Genomic DNA, 26,797 nt, shown 5'->3' on the forward strand with positions numbered 1-26,797 from the left:
CCTCAGTAATCTAAGAATAAAATCCATGCTAACATCCTCTCACAATTTCTCTAGTATAGGTAATGGCTGATGTAACCCTATATTTTGCTTCACTCCTTTCACCATTTGACATACTCTACAACTTTGTACAAACTTTGTCACATCTTGCTACAACTATGGCCAGTAATAATTTTTAGCAACTAAAGCTATGGTTTTATCTCTATTAAAATGTCTAGCCAATCCTTCACTATGCTTCTCCTTGATGAGATTCTCTCTCATTGAACTTCTAGGAATGCACAATTGGCTTCCTTTGAACAACATACTATCCTAGATCATAAAATCCAACCATTTTGTCCTATCAATTGTAATAGGTTATGTACAATCCTTCCATGCTTCACCAAAATTAAGATCATCTAGATACAAAGTACTGAGTTCCTTGAACCCAACCACCTCTATCTACATTTCTATCATCAAAATTTGTCTTCTACTAAGAGCATCTATAACTTTGTTAGACTTCTCACTCCTATATTTCAAAACAAATGTATAACTCTACAAAAATTGAACCCACTTTAAATGCCTTTGGTTCATTTTCCTTAACTTTTCAAATATTGAAAAGCTTGATGATCAGTATACAAAATAAACTCGTTATAGTGTCTTCACTTCTTTAATTCTTGAACTAGAGCATAAAATTATTGATCATAAATATAATATATTCCTTTTGCATCATTCAACTTCTCACTAAAATAAGCAATAGGTCTACTTTCTTGGCTCAAAATAGCTCCTATTTTAGTACCACTAGCATCACAGTCTACTTGAAACACCTTGTTAAAATCACAAAGTGTTAAAATAGGATGCTTAGTAACTTTCTATTCCAATATATTAAAACTCTTATCTACTCCTATAGTCCACTTAAACTCTTTCCTATCTCCTCTCATTGTTTCAGTTAAGGGTTCACAAATACTGCTAAAACCTCTTATGAACTTTCTGTAAAATGTAGCCAGTCCATGAAAAGATCTTACCTCTATCACACTCCTTGGATTAGACCATTCAAGGATAGCCTTCACTTTCTCTGGGTCTATTTTCAGACCTTCTACTAAGACTACAAATCCTAGGTACACCAACTTTTTCTTTACAAAACTACACTTCTTCAGGTTTATCCACAACTTATCAAACACCTTATAAACATGAATCAAATGCTCCTCCAATGTCTTACTAAAGATCAATATATCATCTAGGAAAACAATGACAAACTTTCCTAGAAACTCCTTTAGTACCTCATTCATGAGCCTCATGAAAGTGCTTGGTGCATTGGTTAGCCCAAAAGGCATGACTAACCACTCATATAGCCCTTCCCTTATCTTGAAAGCAGTCTTCCACTTGTCAACCTCTCTAATATTAATCTAATTGTACCCACTCTTCAAATCTATCTTTTCTAAAATACTTAGCTCCACTCAAACAATCCATAGTATCATCCATCCTTGGTAATGGAAATCTATACATGGACTCATACTCTCCATTCTTCTTTGGTGATAATACTACTAGTACAATACATGGACTCAGACTCTCTCAAATCAACCCCTTCTGCAATAACTCATAAACTTGTTTGTTCAACTCTTCACTTTCTATTGGTGTTATTCTATGCGTAGCCTTGTTTGGCAAACTGGCTCTTGGAACCAAATCCATCTAGTGACTGATCTTCCTCATTAGAGGCAATCCATCAAGTATATTATCTGATACAATATTACAAAAACTCTCCCAACATATCTACAACTTTTGCAAATACCCTCTCTACTTCTTCTTTACTATCTTTCGAAATTATAGAAAAACACATTTGCTCATGCTTCATACCTTTGAGAAACTCTTTTTCATCAACAAACATATTCTGGTAGCACTGCATACCTTTTCTTCTTTATCCTTCAATGGCTTCAACTTATGTTTCACTCCATCCTTAGTTACAGTGTAACTATTTTCTTGCCCATCGTGTACAGCATGCCTGTCAAACTACCATTGCCTACCCAATAACATATGACATATGTCCATAGGAATGATATCACATAGTACCTCATGCTAGTAGCTTCCAATCTTGAACTTCATTGAGCACTACTCATTGACCATGACCTTGTGGTCATCTTGCACCCAAGTAATACAATATGGATGTAGGTGTTTCTACCTCTTTAGCTTCAACTTGGTGATCATCATTTTTGACACCAGATTGTTAGTACTTTCACTATCAATGATCACATCACAACACTTATCTTCACATCTACACCTTGTATGAAACAAGATCCTTATTTGCTCAGGTTCATTCTCACCACTTAGTAGGACTCTTCAATTAACTAGGACTTCTCCTCTTTCAATATCTTTAGAATGTGATGATTTGACATCTTCATCAATATGTGCAACTCTGACCTAGCCTTCTATTTTTTGATATGTCTTTCCTTGGCACTGAGTACATTTAAATTCTCTATGACCTTCTTCTCCGTAGTGAAAATATTTCCCATGGAAGCCTCCTCTTCTAGATCCTTCTCCTCTAGCTCTTCCTCTCTAATCTCTATTGTTCTAATCATGGAAATGATTGGAATTGTTTCTCATTTGGTTCTAACTACTACTTCCACCCTCATTCTTGTTCTTTTGATCATCATTATGACCACCATAAGATTTCCACTACGACCTCTCCCACTGTTCTTATTGTCAAACTTCTTTCTTTGTTTCTCCTCAACTCTTAGGGAAAATTGGTATGCCTCCTCAATACTACTCATTCAAACTAGACTCATCTTGTCCCAAGTTCTTGGTCTTAATCTATTAAGATAATAGGTAACTTTCTCCTTATCAACTTGTGCATGGCTGGTTCTAATGAGAACTCGATTGAACTCTTCGATATAATTTTGAACAAATTTTCTTGCTTGCTTCAACCCTTGCATTTTCTTCGATAGATCAAGCTCATAATTCACAAGAATGAATTGTCACCTTAGTTTAGGGTATCATCCATTCCCATCTAGTGATTTTTTTATTTCCCTTTCTATTTTGCTCCAACTAAACCTCTTGCCACCAGATCTTTGCATGTCTCTTCAATTTTTCCTTCTCAAAATTGACCCTATAAGGATCTTCAATATCTTCATATTCAAAGTACTCCTCTAGTTAATTGGTCTAATTGATTAGCTCTACCACACTTTCTTTGTGGAGGCATTTTTCATGCTTCCATTGAAACCCTAGTGCAAACTACCTCATAATCGGTGATATGTCTACATGCTCAGCCAAAACCATAGTCCTTGTGTGAACTACCTTAGAGTCAATGATCTTTACACACACTCAAGAATGCTAGCTCTAATACCACTTGATGTAGGTGCTCTCTTTAATACCATAAACTCATAATAGAAACAAAGAAATAACAACAAATGTGAGAACAAAATATGGACTTTTTTTTTGCGATGCAAATGCAAAATTATAGAATTCATAAGTACAATATGCTAACCCACATGGGTGCCTTTAGTACAATAATTTATAAGACAAGTTGTGAACTATCACCCAAAGTTGTCCTAGACAATGTTCGGGCCTTTCTTAAATAGGCAATTTTATGCTGTCCGAGAAGGTTCCAAATGCTCAAATTTAATACCTAGGACTAACAAACCCTAGAAAAACATATAGAGTGGGCCAAATACATCTTTGACAATTATTTTTAAAATTTTAGGTAGCCCAACTTCAAAAGGTCATAACTCACAAATCATTACTCTAATTAGCTATTATAACCACTTTTTAGAAATGTCAGCTCCTAATCTACAAGCCCAAAATAGTTCTAGTACTCTTTCATTGAGTTTTTAGACCTCATATGGGCACTCTAAGGCCTCCAACGGTGAGTCTAAAAATTTTTCTATAAATTTTTCCACCAAAAATCTGTAATAACTTCTCTGATACTTAAGCTAGAACAATGAAAATTTTTATGGTAGGATTTTATCTCTAAAATGAACCTTCCTATAGAAAATGAGAATATTCTAAGCTCATATGAAAAACTTACTAAAAATAGTAAGTTTCCATAAATAGTAACCACCCTATCTACTAGTCCTTATTAAAATAGAAAAGACTAAAAATAAAATATTTTTGGGTGATGCAAGATTGCCCTTACAACCAAGATGCTTTTGCATCACAAAGGTAGATGATATTTGGTTATGGCATAAGAGATTTTGTCATATTAACTTTGACAGTATTGTAAGGACTAGTAGAGTATTTTTAGTTAAAGATTTTCTAAAGATTGTAAAGCCTACTAACACAATTTGTAAGATGTGTGTTTTCACAAAGCATAATAGAACTTTTTTTCCTAGCAAAAAGTTTACCACTATAGTGAAGTTGGAGATTGTACACATAAATCTCAACGGTCCTACAAAGACTAAAGTATTCTATGGTGAAAGGTATTTTATGATTCTAGTTGATTTTTCTAGAATGATGTGGGTTGCATTTCTTAAAGAGAACTCTAAGCCATTTGATAAGTTAAAAATTTTCAAGAATAGAGTTGAGAATGAATCTGGTGTGAATATTAAATGTTTAAGATCAGATAGAGGAAGAGAATTTACTTTAAATGAGTTTAACATGTTTTTTAAAGAAAATGGAATTAAAAGACAACTATTAGCTTTGAGAACCCCTGAACAAAATGGTGTTGCAGAGAGAAGAAAAAAATTAATTACAAAAAATGATGTATCCAAGACATTTTGGAGAGAAGCTATGAATACAACAATCTACACCATGAATAGAGTGCATGTCAGGAAAGACACAAACAAGACCCCTTATAAACTATGGTTTGGTCATTCACCTACAGTTAAGTATTTTAGAATCTTTGGGAGTAAGTGATATATCAAAAGAGATGATGATATTGGTAAGTTTGATGCTAGAAGTGATAAAGGTATGTTTCTTGGTTATTCATTGAAAAGAAAGGCTTGTTGATGTTATAATCAAGGAACTAAGACTATTATGTAGAGTGCAAATATGAGACTTGATGAGAAATTTAGAATACAAGAGAGAATAGTTGATTACAATTTAGATAATGATGTTGTTACTAAGTCAAGGAATGATGAGGTATTTCTTGAGACTAATAATGATTGATAGAATGAAGGAGAGATAAGGAAGGAACAAATCTCAAAACCTTTAGTAGAGCCAAGAGTTGAGCTAGCAATTCCTATTTCAAGAAAGAATATGGTAAAGAATCACACATCTATATAGATCATTGGAAGAAAAGATAAAAGAGTGATGACAAGAAGTAGAGTCAATGAAGAATATGCTTGATATCTCAAGTTAAGCCTAAGAATGTAGATGAATCATGTAAAGAAGACTATTGGAAGCAACCTATGAAAGAGGATTTGGAACAAATAGTAAAGAATGAGACATGGGAATTGATCCCTAGACCAACAGACAAGAATGTGATAGGAACCAAATGGTTATTCAGGAACAAGATGAATGAACAAGGAGAAGTTGTAAGGAACAAAGAAAGATTGGTATATTAAGGTTACATCAAGAAGGAGTAGACTATGATAAAACTTATGCTCTATTGGCTAGAATAGAAGTAGTAAGATTATTCTTAGCCCATACAACACAAAAAAAATTTAAAGTATATTAGATGGATGTCATGTCAACATTTCTAAATGGAGAACTTGAAAAAGAGGTGTACATTGAGTAGCCTAAAAGATGCCCTTTGACAGATGACAAGGGCATAGTATGTAGACTAAGGAAAGTATTGTATGGATTGAAGCAAGCACCAAGAACCTAGTATGCAAGGTTGAAAAAAAATTGACAAAGCTTGGATATAGAAAAGGTATGGCAGACAATAATCTATATTGGAAAATTGATGATGGTTTGATGATTTTTGTAATATTTGTTGATGGCATCATATTTGGAGGAAATGACAAATAAAGTGAAAAGTTTGCTGAAGAAATGAAGAAAGAATTTGAAATGAGTATGGAGATGAAATGCTTCCTAGGATTGTAGATTGTATAGAATATAGAAGGAATCTTTATTTCTCGAACTAAGTACTTGAAGAATTTATTGAAAAAGTTTAATTTGGAAACATGTAAACCTATTGGAACATCTATGGCAACTAGACACAAGTTATATACAAAGGATGAGACATCTACTATTGAGCAGAAAAAGTATAGATCTATGATCAAAGGATTGCAATATCTGACTCACACAAGGCTAGATATAGCAAATGTAGTTGGAATTGTTGCAAGATTTTAGGCTGATCCTAGAGAAGAACATTATGCAACAGTAAAAAGAATATTTAGATATCTAAAAGGAACTTCAGAGTTCAAATTGTGGTATGAAAAATCTAATGATTTCACTCTAAGTCATACTGATGCAGATTAGGCAAGCAGAATGGATGATAGAAAAAGCACTAGTGGAGGAGCTTTATTTCTTGGAGGAAGATTGGTTTCTTGGTTAAGCAAGAAGAGGATTGTACATCACAAAGTACGATGGAAGAATAGTATGTTGTAGTAGAAAATAATTGCAATCAAGTCATTTGGATGAAGCAGATGTTGAAGGACATAAGGATAGAAATCAATGAACCTATTGTCATACATTGTAACAACACAAGCATGGTAAATATGTCTAAGAATCCAATGTTGCATTCAAGGACCAAGCACATTTCTATTAAGTATCATATTTTCAGAGAAAAAGTCGCAGAAAAGGAAATTAGACTTGAGTATGTGAGCACTAAAGAGAAAATTGTAGATACATTCACTAAGCCTCTTCCCAAAGAGACTTTTGAGTATTTGTGAGGTATGCTTGGGGTTATGCTCCTTCCTACATCAGAGTAGAAGATACAAGAGTGCATTTGTCTAGGATAATAGAGAACCATTATTTGTCTCAACTAAATATTGATACTTCCTAAATGGGGAGTATTTGTAATGGATAGAGTCATGTAGGACTCTTGGTGGATATTGTTTTGAATAGTGTCTTTTGACACTCAAGCTAGAAAGAATTAGTTGTTGCAAAGTTTGATGTAGAGATGTTGGCTATTGAAACCTTTGACATTGATGTCAATGGGAGAGAATATTGCATGAAAAATATTATGGAACATCATGGGGAGAAGTGTTGTAGAAAGCACATTGAGGTATATCAATGGGGGGAAATGATTGATGAAGAGGATTTGAAAAGAAGACTAATAGTCTTTTGTTGGTATTCTTGGAACTAGATATTTTTTCATCTATGTTGTCATCAATGCCAAAAAGGTAAATTGTTGAAAGATTTGGGAGATTGTTAGAAGATTGATTGCAAGCATAAATTTTGATGATATTCCTATGAGGGACTATTGTAGATATACTACTATGATTATATGTTACATTCATGACTGAGTTTGTCATTCATGTCAATATAGCAGTTTTCTATGGTATCTGACAGAAAAATAGTGGAACGATCAAGTTGGTATGGATGGCTAGTTGAGTATTATAACTATTTAAGGTTATGGGAGATAATTTTGACTGTATGGTATATGTAGTTAATGTCAGAAGAAGAAAGGATAAGTCTAGAAGAAGTTATGTAAGTTTTGGTGATGTTTGTTCTAAGATAGAGTTTACAAAGGCATGTTCTACTACACTTAATTATATCTCTTAGCAGAGTTGATATCTTGATGATCAAGGTTGAGGAAATGATAAATAAATGTTGGTAATAACATGGCTAAAATTTCTTGTCATAATATTACACATACAAAAATTTATTCAAGTTGTAAGATGGAAGATTAATGTAATCGCTAAGTGTAACATGTTCTTAATGTGGTCCTATAATAATCAATTGAGAAGGACTAACAACCAACTTAGGGAATTATTTTGAGGACATGATACAAAGGAAGAATATTTTCCTTTATCATGTATGAATGAATGATATGATTTGATAATTGATGGCAAGTAGCAGAGAGTGTGGAATGCAAAGTTGAAAAGAGTAGTACATAAGTGAAGGAAACTCCGTTGTCAAGGTTTTGCTAAGTGATTTTAGGTTTGGTATTTGGATATGAGGTTTGTGACCTAGTATACAAGGTCTAATAGTGACTAGCTTGATTGACGAGATAGAGGAAAGAGGAAAGGAAAGGAGAAGATAATAGTAAATTACTTGTTTGAGCAGTGAGCTCTTCTTGTAGTTGGAATTGCATGTTTGGGTACTGGGCTCTTCTGGCATACATTGTACTACAACTCCTAACAAGGATTCAAAGTCTCTTAATAAGGACTCATTGTACTAAATGTTGTAATAGACTCCTAATAGGGTCCATCCTCTAACAAGGAATATTTATATTAGTACATAATTTTGTGGGCATCATTCCCACTAGGGTTTTCCCACTAATTAAGGGTTTCCCTAGTGAACATATCTGGTGTAATTATCTATGAGCATTTTATTATAGTTTTTGTTTAATTTGGTTGAATGTTAAGTTTTTTTAAAGAAGATAAATGTTTTAAGTATCTTGGTGGACTATTCTTCTAACAATTTCACTACTATGATACCATTTTCTTCAGCATATTTCTCTTGTATGAATAGTAGTAGTTGATCTAACATAGCTAAATCTAATCTATTTAGTGGTTTTATGAATTGTTTTACATGTATCTAAATGTATAGTTTCAAAGAAATGAATACAAATGAGTAGGAATCTCTTAGTTTCATTCTAATTCTCGTCTCCTATCTCTATAATCTACAATGTTTTGAGGTTTAGGGACAAAGAACTTGGACCCATTTGTATCCCCTTAAGGTTATACGTCGGATTTTTTTTTTTTTTTGAATAAAAGGCCAAGTAAATGTTTGATGTATTTGACAAGGCTGCTAGTTATTCGAGAAGAATACTTCATGAGAATGAGGTCTTTATGAATATTGATGTCTAATTCACAAAGTGATAAGATAGATTTGATATCTTGATCTATGAAATATGTCACTGGTATCATAGATGTATGTGTATAATTTGTGAAATTTTCCAATAGGTAAGGCACTAATCAGCTATAGGATCTTGTTCTTATTGCTGCATATTTGGAGTTTTGCTGAAAATCAAATTTAATCAATCACCCATTTCCCTTTCCATTTAAAGATCTAAAATATGATGCCCTCACTTAGCTTTTCAATTTCTTGGGCTATGTTATTAGCTATCTCATGTTTGGGATCTTTGCATAAGTTTTAAAAGATTAAGGGTTTTACCTACTTTGTTAGATTCAAGTGTATGTTTTAGCACTAGTACCATACAAGTGAATCTGAGGTCCACCCACCTAGGTTTTGTAGAGCCTAAAGTAGAAGAAAGGTCCAACCTTATTGTTGGCCCAGTGTTTGAAAGATATATTGAAGATGGGAAATAGCTACCCCTAGATGTATTCTATCTTTTTAGGGTAATTTGAAACCATGATGTTTCAAAACACTAACAAACACAACAAAAAACTAATGCCATATATGAAGCCATAAAAAAAATCCCATAGGATTTGTTGCAAACATAAGCAATCTCATAACAAAGAAAGGTGATTTTAGGTCAGGGTTGAAAATGAATGATTGGCATACCTTTATCAATTTAAGTCATGTTCTCCTATATTTATAGTAAATTTGTAAAACATCGTGTACTTTTGATTGTTTTGTTTTCTAATATATTGAAAAGATCATTTTATTATTAATGCAATACATTCTATCTCTATCTCTCCCACACAACTTCGACAACATGAGGGTCAAACACATTATATGATCTTGGAAAATATATGAGGTTAGAAGTGTTACTTGATAGATTTGTAGTATAGAAGTGTTATTATTCTCATTAATATATCTTTTTGTGATGAATATCTGCTAGGTGGTTGTCATCTAAAGAAATTGATAAAAAAAGACATAAAGCAATGGAAGAGAAAAATTTCTCAGCTTTTTGTGAGATGCAAAAGTGTCTACATTCAAATTTTTTCAATGTACAAGAATACTACCTCATATATCTAGTTGAGGAGATTAGATTGTGTGGACCTATACCAAATAAGTCAATGTTGATGGTTGAGAGACACTTGAAATTTTTGAAGGGTTTGGTTTGATAGAGAGCGCATCTAGATGGTTCCATGATTGAGGGATATATGGTCTACTAGACCATGGTGTACATTAGTGAATATCTTCCCAAGTTTGCATGAAAGATACATGTAGATTGCATTTTGGATCCCAACTCCATAAACGGATTCTTGAAGGGGAGTACTTGATCAAAAAAGGTAGACTAAGGAAAGTGAGAGGTAATTATAAGATGCTATTGTAATTAATTAATTTTTATCCATCATCAATATAAATTGTTTCTAACTAGTCTATTTATTTTATATAGTTTCTTGTGAGTGAGATGCACTTCATTTTTATATTACAAATAATCTTAATTGGATGATAGTATGGATTGAATGATCTCAACAAAATGGTTGCTCATTAACATGGCAAGGTGTTACTTCATTGGTTAAAGAAGCTCATTCTAATGGATATCCCAATGTTATGCCAATGATAATTGATCTAACAAATGGTTTAAGATGTGGAAACGTACATATAAGTTAATCTATCATGACCCATTTGTTTAATATCAACTCAAAAATGGATGCATAGTTTTGATATGTTTGAAAAATAATAGATCAAGCACCACAAAGCTATGTACTATAGTGGTCATAAATTTTGCATAAAAAAGTTGGATGAGACTAAGAGAACTTATGATTCTAGGATAATTGCACCCTTCAAAGTCACCACTATGAGACTAAGAGAACTTGTGACTCTAATTCCTTTAAATAATTTCTATTTAGTGTCAAATGGTACAGGTTATGATTGAATCAAAATGGTCCTGATAGAACTGTTATTGAACATCATAATGGATTTACATTGATTAATACAAGGTCATTTAAGGAAGTTGAAAATGAGCCCTATGTTCTTCCAAGCCAATGTGAGAAAGTTTTTTACTTTGGCATTCCACATAAACTAGGTTGGTCATTTGTCATTATACATGATCGAAGAGGAAGATTGATAAACTATAATGTGATTGAAGAAGAAGATTCTCAAGAAGTGGAAGATGAAGTAGCTGATGATGATGGAAAAGATGAAGAAGGAGATGATGATGTTGATGATAGAGAACTTGAAGAAGGATATGATGATGATGATGGAAAAGATGTTCATGATGATGGTGGTGGTGAAGATGAGGATGGTAGTGATGGTTATGTTGACATATCAGTCAAGTTTTTTATTAGTGACTTAACTTTTTATTAGTGAGTTACACTTATGTAGATTGTAAGTATCTATCGAGCTTATTGTATAGTTAACAGTGTTAACCAAGCATTCCAGTTGTCACCAAGCTTTACAATTGCTTCTGAGTACTTTGGACAAACTCCACTGTATACCGAGTAGTTATAGTTATTGTGTAGATTAGTAGTGTAAACTGAGCATCTCAATTTATGCTAAGTTTACCAATACAAATTGAGCTATGTAGTGCTTACCAAGTTCATAGTTGATGTGATTTGAGTCTAGTGTTAACCAAGTGACTCAATTTATACTGAGCTCAAGATGATAGTTTTATCGAGCTATGTAGTGGTAAACAAGTGATTCAGATTATATGACAAGTTTCATAGTATTCACCAAGTCACCAGTGTAGACCAAGTTCAAGACTACTTACAAGTGATCAGTATGGACCAAGATTCTATGTCTATTGAGTGTATGATAATGCCCAGCATTGATAGTGGATGTCGAGTATCATAACCTCACTGGGTTAGTCTTTAGAACTTGAGTGTCTACATTTGAGCTGACTTTATAATATTTGTGTAAACTTGTATTATCGCCAACTTTGTAATTATATAATTGGATCGATATATATATGTAATGTATTGTATCATATCCAAAAGATATATGAGATATACAATGTAATTGAATCTAATCAGAAAAGACGGAAAGAGAGAATTACAAAGGCTATAGCAATATAAGGAGTAGCAAGGATTCATCTATCAAAGTAAGGTGATTTGTACACTTAGAGGAATCTCATTTAGCAAATCAAGTTGCAGATTAGAAATCAGCTATTACTTCATTATAACCAGTGGATTAGCCAAATCCTTTAACAAGGTAGACCTAGAAGTCTTATGAAAATCTCTTTACTGAGTGCATACTTCATTGTACGTTTGTAAATCCTTAACAAGGTGGACCTAGTAGTCCTTATTGCTTCTAATAGGGTAGATCGTCAGAAGTGATCAATTGAATCTTTAACAATCTAACTTTATACTATAGTACTAAAGCTTGTCGGTACCATCCCCACCCTAGCTTTGCTTTCTATTTGGAAGGTTTCTAGGTCACCAAAACTTTGTGTCAAAGTGTCATGTTTGCTTTCATGTTTTCAGTTTCTCATGCATGTAGTTAGATCAAGATTTTAATATTGGATTAAGTGTTAAAGTTTTATAAGTTTTAGAAGTTACCGATTCACCCATCCCCTCTCAATAACTTAGCCTTTAAGAATATTTCCAATGATTGGTATCAAATCTTTGTGGTTCTCAAAGAAAAGTTTAATAGCTTGAGCAAAGATCAAAGGCCGTGGAGATATTCAGACTTGACAAGGGTATTGATAATGAGAAGCTAGATTTGGAAGTGGCTATTTCCCAACCCAAGAAAGCAAAGGAGCAACTCTCTCAATCCTTGAAAAGAAGAAAAGATCTTGCAATTCAAATGAATGATCATCTCTACATTGAAGAAAGAAAACTAAGAAGAGAATAGGAAATTCAATCAATAAGGCTATGTAAAGTCATGGAAGAGAAAAACAAGATAAGAGAATATATAGAAGGAAAGAACAATGAAATCCAGCACCTATCCCTTAAGCAAGAAGACTTCATTGATTAGCTCACCAATGCAAATGAAGAAATCATGAACTTAAGATCAAAGAATGAAAGATTGCAGAATGACCTAAACTCTAAAAGACAAATCAATGAAAGAATGATAAAATTCCAAGCAGACTTGAATCAATTGAATGAGAAAAATCTCTATAGACAAAAGGGAAAAACAATAATTTGATATATAGAAGAAGGAGAATCATCCAAGCAAGGAGCTCAAAAGAATCAAAGACCTACTTGCAATCATTGTGGTAAGATAGGTCATACTTCAAAAAAATGTTGGAGCAATGAAAAAGAAAAATTCAATGGAAAATGTTACAATTGTAATCAACATGGTCATATAGAAAATGAATGCAAAGAGAAACCAAGATTTGAAGGAAAATGTCTCAAATCTAAGAAGCATAAGCACAAATCATTAGAATGCAAAACCAAGATATTAAATCTAGTAGAACAAATTGTGAAAGCTATATTTGGTTGGGACTACAACACTTGGTGATGATATCATTACTGTGGAGAATTCAGACACATTGGAATGAATTGTGTAAAGCATCATTTGAGGAAAAGCGATACTACTAAAAGATGTTTTATTTGTACTGAACTTGGTCATCTTGCCAAGAACTACATGAATACTAGTAGAACTGAAGATGAAAAGAAGGAAAAGGCTAATAACATTAGCAAATATATCAGACAAAAATAGGTTCCAAAGTCTACCGAGAATGCAAGTCGAAACAATGATGAACAAGTCACTCAAGAATTTAGTGGCTCCACAATTTCTACTTTATTTCTCAAAGGAGAACTAGGACTAGGCCACCAAAGAATACATTCAAATCAGTTCTAGTTGAAAGGACAAAAGATCCATATCTATATTGAAGATATACAGGGATCACAGAGTAAAAGGGTACTAGTTACTACTGAATTACTTTCCTTATTGAGTGAGGTCAGGTCACAGACTCTACTAAGCAAGGTCAAGAGTGACTAAATTTCATATGGTCACCAAATGATGAAAGACTCTATCAAGTAATCAATGCAAGAAAAGTGTATGATAGTCTATCACTTTGATCTACCATTCATACCAAGCATTTATGGAAAAATTTGATAAAATGAATGAAATCAAAGTCATTTTCACAGTGAATTTTTGAAGAACTATTGCGCAGTGCGATCTTCAAGAGCATCCAAGTGATTTGAGTGAATTATTATGAAAATATTTTGAATTCTCTCAAACCCTATAGAGTGAAGATGGCATCTAGAAACAACAAGGAAAAATGAGGATCTTATATGCTAGTTCATGGTGTAGAATGGAAAGCTCTAGATTTCAAGCTCACTCTTGCACTCGCTAAAACCCTAGATCCAAGTGGAACACAGTTGCAAATCCCTCCAAAGGTAATATTGATTAATGACATTTTTTCTCATTTCAAATGCATGATTCAAGATATTGATACTTTGAAAATGGATGAAGCCCTAAAAAAGCTGTTTGTAAATGGTGTCTTAAAACTCGAAGATCAACACCTCAAGATAAAAGGATTAACCCATATTTCTCACATGCCCCATGAATTTCAAGTAAATTGGATTAGGTTTATTCTCATTCAAGTGAAAAATGGAGATTTGTGGTTGGAACAACCAATTTTAATCAAGAAAAATATGATTCATAGAATCACTAGTCTCCTAATGTTGGCTAAAGCTAAAACCACCAAAACCCCAGGTCAAGCTAAACTAGAGAAGAAAAATCCAAGAAGAATGGGATGGTAGAGGCATGAAGATAAGTAGTATCACTGACATATAATTAAAGTTTGGTATTCATATCATTGCACATAAGATCTATAGTTCAAGAAGGTTGAACAGTGTGATGTGTGAAGTAGTTGACCTTGCATACAAGGTAGTGAAGAACAATCTTTCTCTTGACCTTGTCGAGCTACTTTTGAAACAATTCAATAAGAACATGGAGAGCATTAGAACATCAAAGAAAAACCCATGTAATTTTGGCTCTCTGTTGACATTTTTATTCTTTTATGTTTAGAAATTCTTCCCTCCAAAATGTTCAGTTGTATGGAGAAAAGGTGTGCCAATACTCTACCAGATTAATGAGTACATTAATAAGATGGGAGAGAATTATAATAGCATCATTGATAACTATTTTGATGAATTTAAAGAGAAAATTAATAATAGATTCATGATTCAAAGGAAATTAGTAGAATATTACAAGGATGATGTGTGTTTCATGGTAGATAGTGATAAGGTATACATTCAGGCAGTCAGGCCTAGAATTGCATGGGTGAAACCTCTTGGATATGAGGTTAATATAGATGAAACTAAGGATATTATTGAGGCACTTGTAAATTAACTAGTTGATCCCAAGGCTGAATATTTTGGTACATATGATGAAGCCAAAGCTAATATAGAATTGGAGATCAAGCTCCCTCATGTAGTAAACAAAGGCAAGAAAAGAATTGCCAAGTTGAAAACTAGTTCTACTCTTTTGTTGACTAAGGGAAAAGGTGAGGATGAAGAAGCAAAGGTTGAATAAGAATTAGAGGAAGAGGAACCACTAAAGAATAATGGAAAGGTAATCATTACCAAGCCTACCAAGCCATCCACTATTGTATTTACCAGGAGATCCTCAAAGAAGAAAGTTGATAAGGAAGGAGGAGATATAATATTTAGAAAACCTTCATCCACCTTCCAAGATAGACTAAAAGAACTATAGGAAGGGGCTATTATAAAAAAATTTAAAGCATTAAAATGAAATCAATACTGAGGAAGAACAAAAGAAAATTGAAGATCTAGTGATGTACAAAATGGGTAAGTGGAAATACTCACCAAACTAGCTCACTTCTCAAATTCCTAATATTTGATGAGTAAGATTAAGCCAAAATGGGAATTTTCCTTGAAAAATGTAAAAGACATCTATGGGAAAACCCTAAAGTAGCTTATTTCAAGCTTAACAGAAAAGGAGGTTAAGATATCTCCAAAGAAAAATGAGGAGAAATTAACTCTAAAATTCAACACTTGTCTGATTCTGATGAAAGTTATTGAGCATGTTGTAAGGCATGCAACATATACATGGAAGAATGTATATCATCTTCATAAACCAAGTGATTTTTCTATTGAGGTGAAAGATGATGATGATGATGATAAAGAATAGAAAGATGAAGAAGGAAATGATGAAGAGACAACACATTTTGATAAAATTGATAATGAAGAGGAATAGGAGTAAGAGGCTACCAAGGAAGAAATTTAGGATGATGAGGAAATTGACCCAATTAAGATTGTTGTAGCAATTATTGCCTTACTCCCTCACTCTCCAAGAAAAATAGTGACAACATCAAGTACAAAGATAGCCTTAGTAGGATTGATTATGACTACCAATGATATAACTAACATCCAATCAATCTTTGCACCAATTTAGCTCAGCACATCATTGACTAAAGTGACCTCCACTTCATCTACCAAGCTACAGACTCTTCTATCTTCTACCGTGTTGGGTATAATAGTTTTGGACACATCAATTTTGGATACATCAATATTGGCTACTATAGGTATTTCTACTACTATTTCTACAATAATTATAGTATGAATTTTTGTTGCTAGTCCTATTATGTTTACTATTGTTTCCATTCCTAGTAAGAAAGAAATAAGTCTAAGGATAGTTGAGAAAAATCCTTAATCAAGCACAAACTTTTTGGGCCAAGGAAAAGAAAAGGAGGAGGAAATAGACCTTGATGAGGAAATAGTGATCCCAAATTGGGACATATCCAAACTCAATCCAAATCAAATGCAAACATTTGGTGAATTTCTCCAAAAGAAAGCCAAGAAGCAGAGGCTAAGAGAGGAAGGAGACAAAGAATTTAAAATCATTGAGCATGCCAAGAATATTTTGATAGAGGCTATAGGCATAGAGGTTGATTCATCTCAAATAGTTTTGTTTCAACTAGCAGAGGTAGTCTAGAAGTTCAATGAAGATTTAGATGGATAGGACAAGTAAATACAAAAAGTAGAGAAGAAATTTGAGAATAAATTGTTAGAGCATATTGCTCAATAGATCACCATCTACCAATTAGAACTCTCTACCATTGTGGGCTCTCTAGAAACCTCTTCTACTAATGTAACTCTAATTTTTGGAAAGTTATGTGATGTTTCAAATTTCACTAAGGAAATAAAGGAAAAATTGTCCAAGATTGATGAAGATCTCAAGGTGAGTTCTCAGCAATTTTAGCTTGACCCTAGTTCAAGCTCTACTCATTTCAATAAGATTAAATTTTTTGACAGATATATAGGTAGAATTTCTTAGAGAAGAAGCAATAATTAGATCTACATTGGTAGATATTCAAAATATGATTCACCCTAACATGGATGCACTACAAAAGCATATTGTACATGCAAAAACCCTCATCCATGATAGTAATTTTTCCATAGTATACCACATTGTAAGAATTTTCCTTAGGGCAGAATTCATCCAAGACCAAGGAACTCAAACACAAGCACAATAGTAGACAAGAAAGAGTATGATCAAAATGACAATATATTTGTTCAATATTCCATGTGAAAGTACACAAGGAGTACCTTTATATAAAGGCCTCTAGAAAGCTTCTAGAATGCATAGAAGTTAGTAACATGATAAGTCATACAACTAGGCACATGTCCACCAGATATGGGTTATCCTTGATTAAGAATGGGAGTAAGTGTGATGATGAGAGGATAAGCATACAATGGTGTAGCATGCAAATTAATCTTGTAGACAACATGTGCTAAAATGTGAGTGTGAATAATTGTGTTATCTACATGAAAACTTAGTGAATGATGCAAACTCTAGTGTTGTAGAAACCATGTGCTGAATTAGAGTTGCATACTTATGTGTTGTCAACATGACAACTCATGAGAGGATACAAAATCCTAAGTGTCTCACCTAAATAAATAATAAAAAAATGCATTAACCTAAGTAAAATTAAGTAAAGTATTAATAGTAGATACTTATTTACACCAACACACATGATTGAGTTGTCAGTAGAAGTGTAGATTGTACTACACACATGTAAGGTCTTGTAGGACAATTGGGAAAAAACTTTGGCTATCATATTCAAAGTACATTCAGACTTTTGTCTCATTTTGGTATTAATATGTAAATATGTAGAATAAGTCTTTGGCATTATTGTCAAATAGGAGGAGAATATATGGGAATGATGAGTTATGGGGAGGAAGATGTAAGAATAGATACATAAGGTGAAAAGGAAATGAGGGAGATAAATGTGAGATAAATGTAAATAATAATTTAAAGAAGAATGTATAGCAAGTATATATTGTATATAGAAAGGAGATGTATTTAGATGTATTAAATACTATATAGGAGTCTTACCATGTATAGAAACATATCTTACAAAACCAATTTTGAAAAATCTCAAAAATAGTATACTCTACTGAGCTTGAATCACAAGGTGATAAATAAAGATATTCAGGAACTTTTTGAATTTAGTTTTGGATAATAAGTGTTTTTGTCACTAATTTCAAAGGGGGAGATTGTTGAAATATTAGTCAAGTTTATTATTAGTGACATACACTTATTCAGATTGTAAGTATCTATCGATCTTATTGTACAGTTAATAGTGTTAACCAAGCATTTTAGTTGTCACCGAGCTCTACAGTTGCTACCGAGTCCTTTGGACAAACTCTAGTGTATACTAAGTAGTTACAGTTATTTTTGTGGATTAGCATTGTAAACCAAGCATCTTAGTTTATGTTGAGTTTACCAATACAAACTGAGCTATGTAGTGCTTACTGAGTTCGCAATTGATGTGATGTAAGTCTTGTATGAACTGAGCTACTCAGTGTTAACCAAGTGACTCAATTTATATTGAGCTAAAGGTGATAGTGTTTACTAAGCTATGCAGTGGAAAACAAGTGATTCAGTTTATATGACAAGTTTTACAATATTCACCAAGTCACCAGTGCAGACTAAGCTCAAGACTACTTGGAAGTGATCAGTGTGGACCAAGCTTCTACGTCTACCAAGTGCATGACAACATTGAGCATTGACAGTGGATGCTAAGTATCAGAACCTCACCAAATTGGTCTTCAAAACCTGACTGTCTACATTTGAGCTCAATTTGTAATATTTATGTAAACTTGTATTGTGGCCAACTTGTAATTGTATAATTGGATTGATATATATTTAATGTATTTTATCATATTGTCGGTAAATAGATTGGTTCTTTTTAATTAAACTCTCAAATGCCCAAATCTAAAAAAACCAGATATGAATAGTTGGATAATCTATCTTCAGGTTGATAGATTTCCTCTAAATTGAAAGGTACAGCTCCCTTAGCTAATGATATTCAATGAATTTACTAGTTCCTAAACTAATTGGGTGCATTCTTAACCCAAGAATGGAAGAGGAAAACCAAGCCAACCCTAGACAGAACTAACTTAGGAAAATTTTAGTTCTGAAACCTAGCCAATACCAAGAACCCACAATTCCTATGACTTCTCGACATTGGTAATGCAATGATGTTGCTAATTATGCAAATGCAATGACATGAAATGAAAATGAAGATTAAACAAACTAATCCTTACAACAAGACAAAATGATAGTACTCTAATCTATCACCCATTCACCATTTAGCTGAGAATGCAAGAAAGTGCTCAAAACTTATTATAACAATACTCTAATTGAAAGTAATCAAAAAAAGTGATGCTGAAATACTCTAATTTATAACAAAACCATTGTTGTTTTAAACACAAAAAACGTAAAATTTTGACTACATTTTCTCGCAATCTCTGCCAAATTTGTTACAAAAATTGATTATCAATCTCCAACACCTAACCAAAATACAAAAATTAAAATACCCTCCTCCCTACTCTAGCAATCCTACTCTTGCAAAAAAGAAGAACCCTTTACCCTCAAAAAGATTTGTAGTAAATAACCTCTCATGTGATCGGTTGATTCTTCCATCCATTTGGTTCCTTTGCCTCTTCGGTTATTAAAATTTAATCTTGACTAGCTATTCATTTTTTGAGCACACCACATGTCACTTTGAGATTTCATAAGCTTTCAAAAATGACTCACCATATGATGTGTCAACTCTTGTTAATTAGCTTTGATGTAAAACATATGATGTTGGCATCTACCCAATTCAATCCCTCTTTAACTTCATCAAGACATGTGTCTCTTTGAATGTTATGACTCATCAGTATGTTATATGTAGATTTCTCACTATTAGAGACATCTTGACATGTTGGAGTGATTAATCCATGATGGAAATCCATTGCTTTTATGAGCTCTGGTAACTATTTTACATCCCATGAGCTTGCACTTTTATGAGAACTTATATCTCACTAACCATTATATGTATCTTTTTGGAAAAACATGTTGCACACGAGGCATATTGTCAAACAAATAATTACATTCTCCTCATGTGGGCCTATATTATGTGTTTGTAGATCCCTTATGTCTCTAAACAACTCAAGACACGTTTGCTTAAGAAGATGTTTTGACAACATGATGTAGGAGAATTTGATGCATGATGCTCCTACATCTGAAAGCCTTTAGTGAAGATGAAGATGGTTGTATATCTTTCTTTTGGCATCAAAGTATGGGACACACTTTTCTATCTACCAGGGGAGTCTGATGTAGGAGCATCTTGCATGGGAAAATTAAATTATTACAAACAAAAAAAAAAAAATTGTGGAGGAGATAGAAAGTGATGAAAATAGAAAGAAAATAATAAAAAATAAAATAGGAAAAAAAGAGAAAAGAGGAATTTCTATTTTCAAGGTGCATAGGTGGCGTAAAAAGAAAAATAATAAAAATAGTTGTTATTCCATTAATCAAAGTGTGTAGGTGGCATTTTAGAAGTTTTTGAAAAGTTCCTTAAATCATACATTTAATATTTGTTGTGATCCATAAAGGAAATTTAATTTTCTAATGAGCCACATGGTGGTGCCTAGTTGTATTTAGGTGGCATTCTAGAAAGTTGTGGATATTGTAGAAGGTTGTGGATATTGTGTAGGTGAAACTCTAGAAGGTTGTGGATATTCTAGAATGTTATGGATAAATCAAGAATTGGGTGGTAAGTTTCTATTTAAGGAAGGCTTATGTTCATTTTTAATCAAGCTCTTCAAGTGCAAGCTCTCAAGGTGAAGCTCTTCGAATGTAATTTCTTGTAGAAGCTCTTTGAATGTAATCTCTTGTAAGGAAGCTCTTCAAGTGTAAGCTCTTGTAGTGAAGCTCTTGGAATGTAATCTCTTGTAAGGAAGCTCTCAAGGTGTAGTGAACAAGCTCTTTTGTTGTAAGCTCTTCTCGTTGGAAGCCCTTAGTGAGTAAGTTCTCTTATATTATCAGAGTTTGGAGTTTTTCCATTTGGAAAATATTGTAATGAAGTGCAAGTATTAATGGATTCTTTATGAAGCATTTTTGTCATATCTTTGTCTCCATCTTGTTGTGATATTGGTTGTGAGTTGGTAGGGGTGGTGTGGCCCTTCATCAGTGGTATCAAAGCATACCTTCATCTCTCTATCTCCATATTATTGCATTTTTGGTTGTGAGTTGGTGCAGGTGGTGTGTACCTTCATCAATGGTATCAGAGCATACCTTCATCTCTCTATCTCCATATTGTTGTATTTTTGGTTATGAGTAGGTATGGGTGGTGTGTACCTTCATCAAAATCACACAATGTGAATATGCAGATTAAAAGAAATATTAAATTTTATGCCATGAGCCTCCTAGCGAATCTTCCCTAGGTTGGTATTGGCATTTGGTCAAACATTCCCACCATGTCTTCTCTATCACAACCCATGCACTTTGTCTTCACTCTCCAAATAGAGCTAGGTAGATGTTAAAATCTTGTTCACATGTGAAAGACTTTGAAACTTTAAGATTTCCTTCTAAAGTCTCCATAACTTCACTAACTATGGGCTGATGACTATGGCTTCGGATTTGGGTATTGAAATTTTGCACCCACAATCTCATGCCCATCCTTCTCGACGACCTTGAGAAACAGAGGAATCTTCCTATGTTTTATATTTAGACAATTAAAAACTCCTATTGCTAACTTTATCCAAAAGAGTTGAATATATTTTCACTAGTGATGCAAGTTTTCCGCAACATAAGATGCATTTTGGTCTATGGAATATTTAATGGCTTTTTCTACATCTTTGGCTGGAAGAAAATCATTCATGGCTACTTCCTTATTTTCATTCTTTTTGTAGTCTTCAAAGAAATGGTGAATTTTAGCAAGTTGATGGGGAGGAAGCTCCTTGAAATATTAGTAATGATAGAACTCAGGATCATCAGCACATATGGAAATGATCTTGTCATCCTTTTCCCCCTAATCAATCATAGGCATCAATCCAATAGCCCTGGCTCTAAGAAAATAAACCAATAGCACTAGTTCCTGCATTAAGACTAGCACATCCATTAGATCACTATCCTCGCATATAGTGTGAGGGATAAAACCATAGTTGTGAGGATACACAACTAATGAATATAAAACATGATCAATCATTATGAGTCCAATTTTATTGTCAAGCTCATACTTGACCTTGCTTCCCTTCGCAATCTCGATGACACAATTGAAAATTGAAGGAGCTCCTGGCCCAATTTCAAGGTCATACCATGGATGTCTTGTGATAGATCACCTAGTCATTGATGAAAGAATGCACTCATTCAACTTAACTCGAGCAAATTTAGAGCTTGAGACCCCATCTCCATTTGAAGCAAACATAGTTGAACAAGATAAAAGATCTTGGCATAAACTTTAAAAGGTTGTATCTAGTAATTGTGTCTCATCACCTTCGAAGTGAAGATAGACATTATCTATAACAATTATTAGCACACCTAGCATTTCATTCTCACAGCCTTTGCACATTTCCAATGGTTGTGTATATTAGCTAGCATATTGTGGGTCACACCCGCATGGTCTTCTCTTTGGTGGAAACTGAGCAAATAGCTTCTCCTTATGGAAAATGAGCAAATAGCTTCTCCTTGTGAAAAATAAGCATGTGAGTACATTTTTTGCCAGGGTAACCTCTCTATGCTTGAGTTGTTTTATTTTCTATTTTAAATGCTAGATTTAAGTGTAGGTTCTTCATATGGTAAAACATTTTGACCCTTTTTCTTTTGCCACAACCTTTTATATCTTTCTTTATGGCTTTCATGCCTTTAGTGGTCGTGGGTGTGTCTCTTTGAGTGTGATTCTAAACTTCCTGCAAACATAGTAATTCATTGTGTAGATATAAAGCTCGGGCTTGGCAGAAAATGGAGTCAATACATCAGGTTTTGACTTGTAAATAAAACCATTATATCAATACTTGGACCTTGATATCATTGAATAGATTTGCATGCATAATCAAGTTATTGTTTAGATATCATTAACTTCTAATGATCCTTCAATCCTAAGTATATGCACTACTAAGCTATCAATCTCTGATTATTTGATGAGTGTATAGGATTATAACTACCCAAAATCTTATATGAGCGACCACAATTCAAGAACACCAACATTTGAGGGTCTCTCAATTCTTCAATCATTATGTCAAACATTTTACATGTGTTTCATCCGAGCTAACGTGTATGATACAATTTTGTCCTGTACGAACCAATTGCTTGGTGTTTGTTACTCCCAAAACTTCTCTTTCCAATTTTACTTCCATGGCAATATGCATGAAATATGAGAGTACAACTACTAGTAGTAGGATCCATGAAGTTATGAGGAGAATTAATTTTATTTATTTTGGCTATTGACCCAATCCTTTTATTTTCTCACTATAAAACTTGAGGGTGGATGTGAGTACCTTCATTGTTAACATTATCCTCTATGTCTAGAGTCTAGGAATTCAGTTATGCCTTCGTGTCAAACTATGTTGGAAAGATGTGCTCGGCATCTTCATAATGTATTCGATGCTCTTGATTATAATGAACATGGACATTTTCACAAATGAGTATAACATGGCTTATCTAAATTTTGAAATTGAGAAGAGAGACCATATCATCTCGGGGACCGACTCATTAAAAGATACTTTTTACTTCAAAAAAATCATTCCCTCTTTAATTGTATATCCAAACTTGTTTTGGAAACTATACCCTTGAACTAGAAAAACTTGAATTGTGAACTACAATGATAATCATATCTTGAGAAGGAATTGAACCTAAATCTGCATTTTGAAATTTGAATTGAGATTGTGTTTTGAAATTTATATTCTGAACCCACATTTTGGATCACGGAATTTGAATCATAGAGTTATACCACAACTTGGAAAATTCGAACTCGCATTTGAACTTTTGGAAAGCTTGCAATGTACATTTTTCATTGAAAGACCCCAATGAGAATTTGGACTTTTACTTCTTCACTAGTAGAATTTCACCTTCATAATTCATTTTCTACTTTTTTGTTATAAGTGACATTTGAATACATATCCACGGTCATTATTCTTTGATCAACAAATCTAGAAGCCTTTCCTAATATCAAATACCCTTGATCTTGGGACTTGCATTAATTCTAGTGATTTAAGTCATGAGTCTAATCTTTGAATTCTAAACTCCTCAAACATGAAGAATTTGGAATTTTACATTTTGGATTTTCAAACCAATTCAACTTCATGAGAACACATTAGTAAAATTAGGGAACACATTAAGGCAATTTCTTTTCATGGGAGGCAAATTTTAAAGTTTAAAAATGGTGTACTAAAAGTGCACCTACAGCTAGCTCTAAATGGGGATTATGTGCTACAAAGTACGTAAAGAATCTAGAATCTCAAGTTTCACATTACAAGCCTTATCCAATTGGCTACAAAGTTAAACCAAAAAGAGGAAAAACATAGAGCTACTTTCTGGGAGGGCGAAGGGGAGCAAGAAAATACCAAAACTGGAAAATTGAATAGCAACACAACAACGCAAGGAAAAACTAAACTAGACAAGCCAAAATTTGGAAAGAAAAAGTTATTTACAAACAAGTGAGGAAACCTCACCAAAAGGAGGGGGAGCATAATGAAACTCATACATGGCCATTAATTGGTTGTGAAATGAAGGAGCCATTCTAGAACAATGGATGGTATTGCAATGAAGTAATCCATCTTAGCTGAAGTTTAATGACCCCATCAATACTAAAAGCCAACTCAATAAAATGAAGAAATCTTGTAAGAAAAGTATTATATCCAAAGAGCCATGCTTCATCATATAATTTTGGCTTTTCTTTAAGCTTTTGCATGGAAGATTCAAAACCATTCCCAAACTTAAATTGAAAAGAACATTTCTCAAAAATCTCAAAAAAAAACACTTTGTTATCTTTATCATTTAAACTCTTGGGATTGTCATAATTTGGAGAAATTTTAGTATACTTGACAGCTTCAAACTTTGAACATGCCTCTCCAATTTTAGGAAAAACCTTGACTAAAATAATTTCCTTATCCTCCTCACAACTTAAGTCTGAAAATCTTCTATCCAAAATAGTGGCATAGGATGGTGAATCAATACCTAAAGCTATTGGAGGAGCATCCCTTTCTTCAAAAATTGGTAAGAGCTGAGAGATAACCTATTCCTTGCATGTTAATGCGTTTTGTGAAATCATGGATGATATCAACTGTGGTAACTTCTTAACTTTTTCAATTTCAACGATACTTTCATCTTGAACTCAAAGGAAGAATTAGAAAATAATGATTCTTCAACTATTTGACATGATGGGATTTTATCATAGCATACTGCTGGAACCAATACATCTTGAATATTTCTTTCTATTAACATAGGATCAAACTTCAAACTGAAACTTCCTTTATCCTCAAAAAAATTGACCTTTTCTTCATTTGGAAATTCAGGTTGAAAATGTAAATTATGAGAACATCCATCATTACTTACTTGAAGGTCATCAGGTATATGTTTTTCTTCTTCCTATTCATGCAGCACATGCAATAAGATGATATCAAGCTCCTCGTTTTCAGCTTGCTAAAGATTTTCACATGCATGCTCTTGCTCTTTGGGTCCTTGCACAAGAGGTTTCTTCTTGATGAGAAAAGAGCCATAGGCAGCCTTCAACCAATTCACACTTCTTGCCATGTCTTCTATAACTTCTTCAATTGGGTTTTTGAATCCTGGGATAAAAATAAAGATGTCTAAAACATCTTCATCTCTTGTTGGCATCCAATATTTTAAAAAATTTGAATATTTCAAGAAATATTCTTCAACAGAGCCACCAACCTCCATCCTAGGGGAGGTACCTCAAATTCTGAAGATGAAAGTGCCTAAACTACTTGACCACAAATTTTGAGAATTAAAAATAGAGTCACCAATCTCCAAGAAGCAGAGATAATAATAAATTGAGGAAGTAAAACTCAACACTAACCTTCTTTTCTGCCTCCCCAGCACAGTCACCAAAAACCTATTGGTAAACAAATTGGTTCTTTTTAATTAAACTCTCAAATGCCCAAATCTGAAAAAACAACTAGATACCAATAGTCGGATAATCTATCTTTAGGCTGATATATTTCCTATTTTACTTTATTTTTGGAAGGTTTCTAGGTCACCAAATCTTTGTGTCAAAGTTCTACGTATGCTTTCATGTTTTTAGTTTCTCATGCATGCAGTTAGATCAAAATTTTCATATTGGATTAAGTGTTAAAGTTTTACAAGTTTTACAAGTTATTGATTCACCCCTCCCCTCTCAATAACTTAGGCTTTAAGAATATTTCCAATAGGTGATGGTGATGATTATGATGACAATGATGATGATGATGATGATGGTCATAGTGACGATCATGATGTTGATGGTCATTCTAACAATTTAGATGATGACAAGAATAATGATGATATTTATGATGATGAGATGGACAAAGAAGATGATCAATGACATGATCAATGGAAATGTATTAGGTGCTAATTAGGTTGAAATATTTATTACAATTATCAATTCTTGGTGTTGATTACTTATATTATATTTTTTTTAGAGGTAGCCAATTAAAAAGTATACAATGTCATTTTTTTATGATGTGTGCATACTTTTCATGTTATTTTCTATGTAATTTGTAGCATAAGTATCATGCAATTT

General features: G+C 33.3%; 1 pseudogene; it reads right to left on the reverse strand.

Annotated features, from left to right (window-relative positions):
* Positions 1-21,844: 21,844 nt before the first annotated feature.
* On the reverse strand, positions 21,845-22,486 carry LOC149559503 (soluble inorganic pyrophosphatase pseudogene; annotated as a pseudogene).
* Positions 22,487-26,797: the final 4,311 nt, after the last annotated feature.

This window comes from Cupressus sempervirens, chromosome 5, assembly GCF_028749045.1.
Source record: "Cupressus sempervirens isolate cs-2001-9-10 chromosome 5, ASM2874904v1, whole genome shotgun sequence".
In the NCBI taxonomy this organism is placed as follows: domain Eukaryota; kingdom Viridiplantae; phylum Streptophyta; class Pinopsida; order Cupressales; family Cupressaceae; genus Cupressus; species Cupressus sempervirens.